Raw genomic sequence first — 10,367 nt, forward strand, 5'->3', positions numbered from 1 at the left:
TCTTTGCAGCCTCACAGCAGTCCAAAGAGGTAGGTACTCTTACTATCCCCATTTAACAGATGGGGACTGGGGCTCCCAGGCCTGGGCTCCTTGGAAGAGGTCACAAAGCAAGTTTTTCCCCCCGGGTGCTAGGCTGCTGGCGTCCACCAGGGGGCAGAGAGAAGCCAGGAATTCAGACACAGGCTCCATGTTTTCCTGAACTTCCCTTTGCCTTCCTTTGTGGTCAGAGACCTTGGTGATCAAGGGATCTGACCCCTCTTCCTCACTTTACAATGGGATAAACTGAGGCCAGGGAAGGATAGGGACCCACCCGGCGGGGAGGGGGGCAGAGCCGATCAGGAGCAGAAGTGGCACCAGAGCCCAAGACTCCAGCCTCCCAGCAGCTTGGACCCCTGCCCTAGACGCAGGTGACCCTCAGCACCTGGGGGGAGACACGGTGGCCCGGATTCCGGACGCTGGCCGGGGCTCTGACCCCAGCTGGGGACTCCACAGACACCCGTGGCTGCACACAGAAGGGATACAGCTGCCCTTTCCTGAGCAAGGCTCATCATCACGGAGTCATTCCCGAGTTCCTTGGAACGTGGGGACAGCACCTCCCTCACAGGACTATTGTGAGGATTCATGCAAAGCACTTGACCCAGAGGAAGTTCTCAAGAAGTGAGGTGGCTCTGTGGCTGTTGTTGTTCCTATTTCATTATGAATAGCAGGTCGCCTGGCAACCAAGGGAAGCAGGTGTCTCTGAGGCCTGTTCTACAGAAGAGGAAGTGAGGGCGAGGGTCCAGAGCTGGGGATCCTGGGACTCCAGGCCCTGGGCCCTGGGGTGAATGAGGGGCAGCTGTCAGGTCATGACCACAGTGCTCTCGTTGGGTACATTCATGATCCCGTCCTGCCCACAAGAAGTCAGAGGTTGAGAGGTTAAGTGTCACACGGCTGGTGTGGAGCTTTGATAGGAACGCCTGTCTGTTGGATTCCAGATCCTGTGTTCTAAACTGCTTCCTTGGCCTCAACCACTACCCTCTACTGTGGGAGAGAATGATCAGGACAGGCGTTCCATAATTAGCGTGTGTCTGTGGGCCTAGTCCTTGGACTGTAAGATGCCAGAGGTACTCTGTCCCTGCCCCTTGCACTCTGCTTGCTCTACTCTAGAGTGTGGTTTGGGTAAAAATGTCTAGATATTACTTTCAGTCACTTTTTAAATTGTGGTAAATCTATATATATAACATTGGGACCCCTGGGTGGCTCAGTTGGTTAAGCGGCTGCCTTCGGCTCAGGTCATGATCCCAGGGTCCTGGGATAGAGTCCCACATCAGGCTCCGTGCTCCGCGGGGAGCCTGCTTCTCCCCCTGCTTGTGCTCTCAATCTCTCTCTCTCTCTGGCAAAAAAAAATATACATATATATATATATAACATTACAATTACCATTTTAATGATTTTTAGGGATATAGTTCAGTGGCATTAAGTATGTTCACACTGTTGTGCAATCATCACTACCATCCGTCTCCTGAACTTTCTCACCATCCCAAAATGAAACTCTGTGCCTATTAAAAAAATAACTCTTCATCCCTCCCCCTCCCCTGCCAGCCCCTCACAACCACCCTTCTACTTTCTGTCTCTGAATTTAACTACACCAGGTATCTCATTTAAGTGGAATCATACAATCTTTCTCCTTCTGTGTCTGGCTTCTTTCACTTAGCATAAATATCCTCCAGGTTCATCCATGTTGTAGCATGTGTCAGAGTTTCCTTCCTTTTTAAACTGAATAATATTCCATTGTATGTATATTCCACATTTTGTTTATCCATTCATCTGTTGATGGATATTTGGATTGTTTCCATCTCTCGGCTATTGTGAATAATACTGCTGTGGACATTAGCGTACAAATATCTCTTCACCTCCTTGCCTTCAATTCTTTGGCATATATGACCAGTAATGGAACAGCTGGATGTTACGGAAATTGTGTTTAGCTCTTTGAGGAACCACCATACTGTGCCACAGCAGTTGCCCACTTATATTCCCACTGGCAGCACACCCGGGCTCCAATTTCTCCACGTCCTCACCAACACTGGTGATTTTCTGTTTTGTTTTGTTTGTTTTATAATGGTATCTTTTGGTTTTGCTTCTTTTTTTTTTTTTTTATAATAAACATCCTAATGGATGTAAAGTATCTCATTGTGGCCTTGATTTGCATTTTCCTAACGATTAGGAATATTGAAATTTTTTTAAAGACCCATTTTATTTTATTTATTTTTTAAAGTAAGCTCTACACCCAACATGGGGCTTGAACTGACGACCCTGTGATCAAGAGTTGCACACTCCACCAGCTGAGCCAGCCAGGCACCCCTGAACATCTTTTCATGTGCTTATTGGTCATCTCTACATCTTCTTTGGATAAATATTTATTTAAGTCCTTTCCCATTTCTAAATGGGTTGTCTGTATTATTGTTGTTGAGATGTAAAAGTTCTTTATATATTCTGGATATTGTTGGATATATGATTTGCAAATATTTTCTCCCATTCTATACATGGTCTTTTTTTTTTTAAGATTTTATTTGTTTGATTCTACTGAATCAAACTAATTTGGGTAAATTCACTGTGACTGATGCAGAATCCCAGCAATACACACAGAGCGAGGCAAGGTCTCTCCGACGAACAGAGACAACGGGCTCGTGTAGACTTCCCTTCTCGGCTGGATGGGAGCATGCGCAGGAGGCCTGCAGAGGCCGAGGACCCAATGGCTCTGCCTCCCTGCGGCGCCCCTCCCGCCCCTCACTTTGTGGGCGTCCATGAGGTTCATGACGAGGTCGAGGTCCCCGTGCACGGGCTGGTCCTCGGCAGCTGCGGCTCCACCTTGTACAGCCAGTCGACCAAGGCCTGCAAAGCATCCATGAATTGGCCGGAAAACAGCAGGGCCTCCTCCAACTTGTGCTGCCTGAGAAAAGCACACAAACCTCACTGTTTTTAGAGATCCCTTTTCTTTGGCTGGCTCAGTCCTGACTGCTGAATGGAATACTGCTTGAACTCTAGAGAGAGAGGGGGCCCTCCATGCTGGGCTGGTTTGAAATAGAGTAAAAAGTTGGGCGCCTGCGTGGCTCAGTGGGTTAAGCAGCTGCCATCCGCTGGGGTCATGATCCCGGGGTCCTGGGATTGAGTCCTACATGGGGCTTCTTCCCCCTTCTGTGGAGAGCCTGCTTCTCCCTCTCCCTCTGCCTGCCTCTCTGCCCCTGCTTGTGCTCTCTCTCTGTCAAATAAATAAATAAAATCTTAAAAAAAAAAAAAAGAAATAGAGTAAAAAGTCATCACGATGACACCCAAAGCACAGGCAACAAAAGAAAAAATAGATCAATTGGACTTTTGGACTTCATCAAAATTTAAAACTTTTGTGCATCAAAGGACACTATCGGGCGCCTGGGTGGCCCAGTCGTTAAGCGTCTGCCTTCGGCTCAGGTCATGATCCCAGGGTCCTGGGATCGAGCCCCACGTCGGGCTCCCTGCTCGGCAGGAAGCCTGCTTCTCCCTCTCCCACTCCCCCTGCTTGTGTTCCCTCTCTCGCTGTGTCTCTCTCTGTCAAACAAATAAATAAAATCTTAAAAAAAAAAAAGACCATGTATAGAATGGGTCATCAGTTCAAGCCCCATGTTGGGTGTAGAGCTTACTTTAAAAAATAAATAAAATGGGTCTTTAAAAAAATTTCAATATTCCTAATCGTTAGGAAAATGCAAATGCAAATGATTTGACAGATTTGGCAATGTGTAAATTTCACCTTGAGAGGTTCCCCCACCCCACCCCCACCCATCCCCAGTCCTTTCATCCATTGGGTGACATCCTTAATTTGGGTCACAGATGGGTTTAATTTCAGGTGGAAATTTCAAACATACCCATTTTCAATGACTCCCCAAATAAATGTGAGAACTTTTTAACCACTTTGAACCATCCACGTCAGTATTTAGGGTAGCCTGAGCCTGTCATTGTGAGCTGCATAATGTCCTCCTGTTTCAGCAGGATGGATTCTGATGTGGGGGCACTATCTCGGCTAATATTCTTTATCTTTTTTTTTTTTTAAGATTTTATTCACCTATTTGGCAGAGAGAGAGAAAACAGGGGGAGCGGCAGGCAGAGGCAGAAGCAGGCTCCCCACAGAGCGGGGTGCCCGATGTGGGACTCGATCCCAGGACTCCGGGATCATGACCTGAGCCAAAGGCAGACCCTTAACCGACTGAGCCACCCAGGCGCCCTCTTTATCTTTTTTTCTAAGGTTTTATTTTTCTTTAATCTCTACACCCAACATGGGGCTTGAACTCAAAACACTGAGATCAAGAGTCGCCAGCCAGGCGCCCCAATATTCTTTATCTTGAGACTAGTTTTCCTGATATTAATAAGCTACTCCAGCCTTCTCTTTTATTTGCATAACATGTTGTTTTTCCATCCATTTACTTTCAACCTGTATTGTTATATTTACAGTGCATCTCCTAGAGACAGCTTGTCCTTTGCTCTTTTGCTATTTTTTTCTCTCTTTTAAGTCATCTGACAATCTTTGACGTAATTGGAGCATTTAGTCCATTAATAGGAGGTGACCTGACCCACTGGCTGGAGATTCCCCACAAAGACAGGAACTGTGTCATTATGTTTGTTTGTTCTTGGCATGTAAGCACACCTTGGGAACATGATGTGCTGGCTTTTCCCAGCCTCCTAGATGCAGCCAGGCAGAAAGGTGAGGGAGGCACACTCTCGGCCCCTTAGCAGTCATTTAATGAGGCAGGATAGTGCACTTAGCCCTTGGCATCCTCTGTGTCTGACACAGTCATGACATAGGAGCTCTGGAGAGGATCCTGTGATAGGATTAAACAGGTCCTCAGATCACAAAATGCAAAGGTTGAATGTGTTGGTGGAACATTGAATAATCTCCATTCCTGTAGTATCTTTCTTATGGAAAACTGCTCTTTTTTTTTTTTTTTAGATTTTATTTATTTATTTGACAGAGCACAGGTGCAGGTGAACAGAAATGTCTGCAACAGGACAGGTGAAGGGACCACAGGTAGCTCCACATGACTGCAGCAAAGGTACACCACTGGTGGCTAGATAAGACTATAAAGAGGAGACACCACCAGGGACCCAGTGTTGGAGGCCAGACCACTGAGTGCTGGGCACTTGATCACATGATCACATTGTGCCCTCCTGGTCCCCAAGATGTGTCCTTCAACCCCCCAGCCCCCAAACATGGCCAAGTGCATTTGGAAGACAATGAATTAAAGCTAAGTAGTTTCTTCACTGCAGGACTTCCCAGAGCTTACTGCCGGTTACAGGAAGGCTCCCCTGGGGGAAGGGAGAAATGTAGTGTGCAGCCTTTACCAAAGTCCTTTTTGTAGGAACCCCCTCACAAACCTCAGTTTGGATAATCCTGCTGTAAGAAACGAAAGGCCATGGGAGGATTTTGAGCCATTTACAGATATCACATTTTCATTTAGAAATTCATTCTGGGGAATGAGGAGTGTGGGAGGGATGGGGAATGAGAAACAAGGAGACCAGTCGAAAGGAAGCCTGTTAGAGCCCTGCAGGATGGAGAAGACCCTCCAGAAGCACATAGGAGAAGGGTATGGAAAGGCTCAGGGGATTCAAGAAGCATCAGAAGGTAGAATCAATAGACTGAACTGCCTTTGGAGGGAGGAACACACATTGGCTCCCAGGTTTCAGGCTTCGTCCATGTCTGATCCCTTTTGGATATAACTCCTGGTTTTAGGAGAGGGTCTGTGCAGGGGATACATTTGGAGTTAGGCATGACCATGTAACGGCAATGAAGTCTCAGGTGGGTGAGCTCATCATCACCAGGTTCAAAGTCCAAGAGGGAGAACAGGACTGTGGACAGAAGCAGGGGAACATCAGTGTTTAAGAATGGGCAGGAAGGAGTAATTGAGGAAGGAAAGAAACAGGAGAGCAGGTGTCCTGGGAGCCGAGGGAGGAGAGTGTTTCAAGAACAGAGCAGTTAGTAATCCCCCGACGTGCAAATTACAACAGCAGAGAGGTGTATTTACTTGTCAGATCAGCAGAGATATACCAATTCATGTGTTTAACAATAATACCTGGTAGTGGCAAAGGTGAAAGAAAATGGGCACCCTCATACGATTTGGGTAACAGACAATATGTAGCAAAAACCTTATAAACCAAGTATGCCCTTTGATCCAAATATTCTATCTCTAGAAACTTATCCTAAGGAAATCATCATGGAGGGTGATGAATCATAACAGCATTGCATGTAATATTAAAAAAGAAACGTATTATTCAATAACATGGACTGGTTAAATACATTTGGATAGTCATATCATAAAAAAATCATGAAACCAATAAAATACTATATGTGAAATAAATAATGGCATGGTGAAATATTGCAATAAATTATGAAATCAATAAGGCAAGCATGGTTATGGGTTTTTTTGTACTAAAAATATACAGATGTATATAAGAAAAAGACCTACCACATATTAACCAGTATTTCTCTCAGGAATATGGGTTTGGGTGATTTTTGTTCTCCTTTTTACCTCTCTATATTTTCAAAAGTTTCTACAATAAGAAGTTATTTTTTTAGTCCTTTGAATAGTGTAATAATAATATTTTAATAATAACAACAGCTAACATTTACTGACTACTTGCCATAGGCCAGTCACTGTGCTAAGTGCTCAGTCTACAACCCCACCGTCGTGACCCCATTCACAGGTGAGCAACAGCCTGAGAGGTTCAGAAACTGCCCAAGGTCACGGCGCACCAGGTGGCTGGGGGCCCAGGCCACTAGGGGGCAGGGACTGGTTGGCTTCATCTCTGGCTCAGGGCAGAGGATGGAGCGGCCCATGGTGGTTGCTGTTGAACTGAGTTGTGGACTGACACCCTTTGGAATGGCTAAAACCTGATGTTTAGGTTTATGGGAATGTGAGGCCCATTGTTTAAAGAACACAGCTATCTCTGCTCACTCTAAATGGAGATAAATGATTTCTGCTCTAAGAATCAGCCCGCACTGGGCTGCTTACAGTCTAGCTGGAAGCCCAGTGTTGAACAATACACAACCTGAGGATTACAGGCTAGACCTGAGGCTCCAGATGATGTGGTGTGGACTCCAAGGGGAGTACAGAGGGATGCCCACAAAAGGACAGTGAAGAGGACAGGAGATTGAGACCCTGAACAAGCCTGACACGGGGATGCCCCCTTGACTCTGCCCCTGCCTCTCTATGCAGTCACCAAGCCCGGGGGATGCAGCCTCCTCAACTGCTTTCTCCTCCACCCTCCACCCTGTCACCAAAAAGGATCATGGTCATTGTCCACCCGCCCTCATTACTGTACCTGCCTCCCACTGTGGGCCCTGACTCTAATCTTCGTCCCTCCGATCCGTATTCGCCCCTGCAGCAGACTCTGTCTTGGGCATCTTCAGTGGCTAAGCTGCAACATCTTTAAGGGGCTTATAAACAGTGTAGAAATTCACCCGTTGGGTAAAAGGCAGACTAAGCATGGGCCTAAGACACCAACAAATGATTGTTTCTTTGTTTATTAATTTATGTACAGTAGGCTCCACACCCAATATGGGGCTTGAACTCAGGACCCTAAGATTAAGAGTCGCATGCTCTACCGACTGAGCCAGCCAGGTGCCCCAACAAATGACTGTTTAGATTTAAAATTTGATGTAAAAGTTCTGATATTTTTTGGTTTGTTTTAAAGATTTATTTACTTGAGAGAGAGTGAGCAAGAGAGACAGAGAGCATGAGCAAGGGTTAGAGGCAGAGGGAAGGGGAGAAGTAGACTCTCCCGCTGAGAAGGGAGCCTGACTCCCGGCTAGATCCCAGGATCCTGGGATCACGACCTGAGCCAAAGGCAGACGCTTAACCAACTGAGCCACCCGGGTGCCCCAAAGTTCTGATATTTTTAAAAGATTTTTTTTTTAAAGATTTTATTTATTTGACAGAGAGAGACACAGCGAGAGAGGGAACACAAGCAGGGGGAGTGGGAGAGGGAGAAGAAGGCTTCCCACGGAGCAGGGAGCCCCATGCGGGCTCGATCCCAGGACCCTGGGATCAGGAACTGAGCTGAAGGCAGACACTTAACTGAGCCACCAGGCGCCCCTAAAAGACTTTTTGAACTAATCGCTACACCCAACATGGGGCTTGAACTCACAAGCCGGGATCAAGAGTCCCACACTCTACCAACTGAGCCAGCTAAGCACTCCAGTTTTGATACTTTTTAAAAGTTTAAGTGATCATGAAGAATTCTTAATTTTGGTGGACTTTTTTTTTTTCAAAGATTTTTATTTATTTATTTGAGAGAGAGAGACTGAGAGAGAGCACATGAGAGTGGGGAGGGCCGGGAGGGTCAGAGGGAGAAGCAGACTCCCCGCCGAGCAGGGAGCCCGATGCGGGACTCGATCCAGGGACTCCAGGATCATGACCTGAGCCGAAGGCAGTCGCTTAACCAACTGAGCCACCCAGGCGCCCTTTGGTGGACTTCTTAATTTATTTTGAAATTTAATGGGGCTCAGAGGCAGGGGCGGCGGGCAAGTTCCCATACCTCAGTTCCCAACTGAGCCCCATAACCATCTGTTGTCCAGGGCCCTCATCTAGTCTTCCTGCAAGGTCCTTTGGGTCCAACCTTTGCCAGGCCCTCAGCCTTACCCTCACCCAGGCCATTGCCCCCCAGGTTGTCCAGGTTCCACTGAACAGCTCACCTGCCCAAGCCTAGCTCCACTGTTGTGTGACAGGGGAAGTCCCTTAACCTCTGCGCGCCTCAGTTTCCTCGTCTGTCAAAAGAAGGGGTTGAAATGGCGTCTACCCTATATGTGCGAGCATTAAAGCGGTGACGCAGAGCACGCATGGCACAAGCTAAGTGCGGAGTGCTACCCGCACTACGCTCCCTGGAGTCGCACGACACCAGCAGTTTCCTCTGCCTGGTACATTCTTCTCCCACTGACCTTTCCTGTCATCCCAGGCCCATTCCTTCCAGCCTTCCGAGCTCAGTCTAGGTGTCACTTCCTCCCAGCGCAGCGCCTCAGCCATAAATGAATAAATGCAGCGAGAGGGCGCCCAGGAAGGGCAGAGTGTGCGGAAGGGGGCTGAGTCAATGGAGGGGTTTCCGTGCAGAGCCTTCTCTTGCAAGCCCTTGGGGGCCCTGACAATTAAGACGCGCAAAGGGAGCTTCCCGGGCCCTCCGGAAGGGCCGCAGAGCTCCTTGGCCCGGCTGGAGGCCGGTGCGCATCTCCCGTGCGCGGCGGGATCAGCACCGGGGGCCGCAGGGCGCACAGCGAGAGCTTGCGGTGACGATGCGGTCGCGGGAACATCGGGCAGTGTGGGGAGCCCGCCTGGGGCGCGGGCCGCGAGCACGCGGGAGCCAGGTGTGTGGGCGTCCGGGAGCAGAGACTGAGCAGGTGTCGGGGAAGGAGAAGCCCCCAACAGCGCGTGCAAGGGGACAGCGGGGAAGGCGCTGGGTGGCCAGGGAGGAACTGCGGAGGCGGCGGCTGGCAGAGGAACGCGTCCCACTCTCCGGGCGCGACTGGCACCTGCGGTGCCCCCCTACCTCTAGACCCTACTGAGGCCTTTCAGGTCCCGGAGCGACACAATGCGCACCAGGCGGGACTGCCGGGTGGCTCCGCAGGTGGGACGGAGACTCCGGATCCCCGCCCGGGCGAGACGGTTCGAGGACGCGCCCCGCGGAGTGCAGGTCCCCGACTTCCCCAGACAGCGCCGCTACCCTGGGGTCCCCAGGCCGAGGCCCCTCGCTCGCCCGACGACGCCCCCAGTGGCTGGGAGAGGAGCCCAGCACGACTCCGAAGTTCCGACGGCTGGACAGGGCACCCCTCACCCGACCGTCCAGCACCCAACAGCGGCTCACATCTCGGGGTCGCCAGCACCCGCGACACCAACCGAGATCCCCAGCCCCTTCCCGCGGCGTCGGTTCCGCGGCCTTGGCCCCGCCCCGCGCCCCCATTGGTCGAAGCCGGAGGGGGCGGGGCCCGACGGCGGCGCGCGGGCCCCACGGGCGGCGGAGGCGGGGCGCACGGCGCAGACGGCAGGTCCCACTGAGGAGACGCCGGCGGACCGCGCCGCCCGCAGCGCGGACGGGAACTTGCCCGCCGCCCCTGCCTCTGAGCCGGCCTCGGCAGCAGCGGCCTGACGGCACGGCGGCCACACACAGATTGGCCGCCTGTTCCCGGGCCCCGAAGGAGCTCCTACCGTGAGGCGCCGGAGGCCTCGTCGACGCCGCCGGGAGCCCAGCAGGTGCGGCGCGGGAGACGCGCTGAGACAGCGCCGCGGCCCCGGCGAGCCCGCCCGAGCCGCCGACCCCGAGCCTCGGCCGCCGCTCGCCGTCGGGGCGGCCCCGGCCCCGGCTCGGCCGCGGAGCGG

This window comes from Neomonachus schauinslandi, chromosome 4, assembly GCF_002201575.2.
Source record: "Neomonachus schauinslandi chromosome 4, ASM220157v2, whole genome shotgun sequence".
NCBI lineage: Eukaryota > Metazoa > Chordata > Mammalia > Carnivora > Phocidae > Neomonachus > Neomonachus schauinslandi.